Source organism: Gossypium raimondii, chromosome 5, assembly GCF_025698545.1.
Source record: "Gossypium raimondii isolate GPD5lz chromosome 5, ASM2569854v1, whole genome shotgun sequence".
Lineage (NCBI taxonomy): Eukaryota > Viridiplantae > Streptophyta > Magnoliopsida > Malvales > Malvaceae > Gossypium > Gossypium raimondii.
The window spans coordinates 30,636,614-30,639,592 of NC_068569.1; the positions used below are offsets into that span (position 1 = coordinate 30,636,614).

A 2,979-nucleotide genomic window follows, 5' to 3' on the forward strand; every position below is an offset into this window, starting at 1 on the left:
ATTTACACATTTTTACATACCCTTTTAAACTTAAAATCATACAGTTTCGATAAAATTCTTGTCAAAAAAATAATTAATTTTTAAAAAATAATTAAAGTGCACTTAAAATATTAACATGTTGAATTTTAGTTAATTTTATAATTAATTTTGATGAATTTTGGTTATTTTCGATAGATTTGCACAAATGGCGAAAAATGACTCGGTAGACACTGCTAGAACCGCAAAATCGAGAAGCAATTTGAAGTATCAAGGCGAACTAAATTTCAGCCTAAGACGGTCTAAAATTATATGTATTAATTCATAATATAATTAATTTTAATTTATATCCAATTTAATTTAGGTTAATAAATTATTATTAATTAATTATGAAAAAGTGTTCTAGTTGAACTGAACCGAGTGAACCGAACCGACCAAGAAATGGACAGCCCAAAAACCGTCCCAAGAGCTGACCAAAATCATCTTATTAGCTGATTATTTAAGCTTGCAAAGAGTCCCTTGAAGACTTGCTCAAGTTGCATTCAAACCCCTCCACAATTGGTGACTTTATAGATTTGCCCCAAGCCTAAATTAGCAAAGTTGAAACTATCAACCTTACCACATGTGTGGCCGGCCAAGGGAGGGCTCTTTGGCTGATAATTTTAGCTATTTTTAGCAGCCCTCCTCAGCTATAAAAACCCCCTTAGGCTGGTCATTTTAGAAACACACCTCAAACATTCACATCTTCCCTCTCTTCTCTCCACTTTCTCTCTTCTTTCCATTCCAAAATTCCCTAGCTCTTTTGCAGATTTCTCCTTTTGGGAAGAGGGCATTGATCAACTATTTGGAGTAGTAATTAAGTGTTCATAGCAGCCTTGGTCGACGAGGTCAGTGGAGAAGGAAGAACTGAGCAACTAGTTAAGCCATGAAAAAACACCGGATTTGATTCTTGTTCCCTATCTCTTTAATTTTTGTTGTTGTTATGCTGAACATATCTATGAATATTTATTTTTTTGGAATGGTTAATTTAATCAATTTAGCTTGAATTTAATTTGTGTTAGGTTGATTATATTTCGTTTGTTAAAATTATTGAAATTGTGTTTATGTTGTTATAGGCCTCAGTAAGATGCTTGATTAAGTAAAATCATGACTAAGTTATTCTTGCATTATTAATGGACACAATACTTCATCAGTGCATGTTTAAGCATCTAAGGTAGCTGAGGGTTAGATTAGCAATGGTATCTGACGATACATTTTCCTTGCATAACTTGTAAGATTATTGTGATTAAACTGTTTTAAGGTAAGGATACTTTGTTACCTCACATAGTCTTTTATGTGTTTATTAAATCGAGTTAATTGTTTGAATTGACATAGGGATATGTACAAGAGATTATTTTGATTTAATAAGTATGTATGTGCAATTACATATTTGTCTATTAAGATTTGTTTAATCGGTTGAATTGACATAGGGATATAGTCAAGAGATAAATGGATTTTGGAAGGTGAGTATGTTCATAAGTTAGCAAATTACCGAGTTGCCGTGAACTTATTCGTAACAATATAAACATGAGTTTAATAATTCTAAGTTAAGAAATGTAATTAATCTAACACAATTATGTCATATTGATTAAAATCGTATTTTGAAATCGTGCATTTGAGATTTATTTATTTAGTTTACTTAGTTTAAAATCTTAGTTTTTAATCACCCTCTTCAAACAAAATATTTTTCTTCACCAAAGTGTTTTAAATAGCATTCATAAATACTTCTTTTCATAGTCCCTGTGGGTACGAAAACTTGACATTTACTTGTCAGTTTATTACTTGTTGCGATTGTACACACTTGCACATTTTCGTTGTTCCAAGTTTTTGGCGCCATTTCCGGGGACTGTGTTTTTAAAAAAAAGTCATTATTTGTGAAGTTATTAGTTTTGTATTTTGGTTTATTTTTCTGTTCAAATTTTAACTTAGTTATTTTTTCTGTGATTATTTCAAGTGTTTATGAGTATTGAATGAATCATCGATTTACTCCCTGTAGACCTTGAGATTGAACGAAATTTTCGACAACGAAGAAGACAAGCAAGTTAGAGAAGGACTGACGAGATGAACTTCGAAAATCTGAATCAAGGAAACGGAGCAAACCTTGCCTAAAATCCTATCCTTATTGTTGATGATAGGGATAGAGCTTTGAGACAGTATGTCGTGCCATTATTTCATGATCTATCTGGGTATTAGAAGACCCGAAATTGAGGTACAACAGTTCGAGTTGAAGCCAGTCATGTTCTAGATGCTTCAGACAGTAGGCCAATTCAGTGGAATGCCTACCGAAGATCCTCACCTACACTTAAGACTGTTTATGGAGGTGAACGATTGTTTCAAGTTAGCCAGAGTACCCGAAGATGCATTACGGTTGAAGTTGTTCCCATATTCACTAAGGGACAGAGCTCGAGCTTGGTTGAACTTATTACCACCAAACTCAATTTCAACATGGCAAGAGTTAGTAGAAAAATTCCTTATGAAGTATTTAATGCCTAGCAAGAATGGTAAGTTGAGGAACGAGATCACTACTTTCCAAAAAATGAATGATGAGTCATTGTATGAGGTATGGGAAAGGTATAAAGAATTATTACGGAAGTGCCCTCATCACAGAATCCCACATTGCATACAACTTGAGACATTTTATAATGGTCTCAATGCTTACACGAGGATGATAGTGGACTCTTCTGCTAATGGTGCTCTCCTTTCTAAGTCTTATAATGAGGCTTATGAAATCATTGAGAGGATTGCCAACAACAATTATCAGTAGCCAACCAATCGAGCAGAGTTAGGAAGACGAGTCGCTAGAATACATGAAGTAGACGCTCTTACTTCACTTACGTCTCAAGTATCATCAATATCCTCAATGTTAAAAAATATTACTACTAATGGGTGTAATAGTTTTGTAACATAGAGACTGGATCAATTTGAAAATGTAGCTTGTGTTTATTGTGGGGAAGGACATTTGTT

At 33.5% G+C, this 2,979-nt stretch overlaps 1 non-coding gene across 1 annotated transcript; it reads right to left on the reverse strand.

The window, feature by feature from the left end:
- Positions 1 to 2,518: 2,518 nt before the first annotated feature.
- On the reverse strand, positions 2,519 to 2,625 carry LOC128041457 (small nucleolar RNA R71). Its single transcript, XR_008196479.1, has one exon. It is a non-coding gene; the product is annotated as a small nucleolar RNA R71 (small nucleolar RNA).
- Between the last annotated feature and the right edge of the window lie 354 nt (positions 2,626 to 2,979).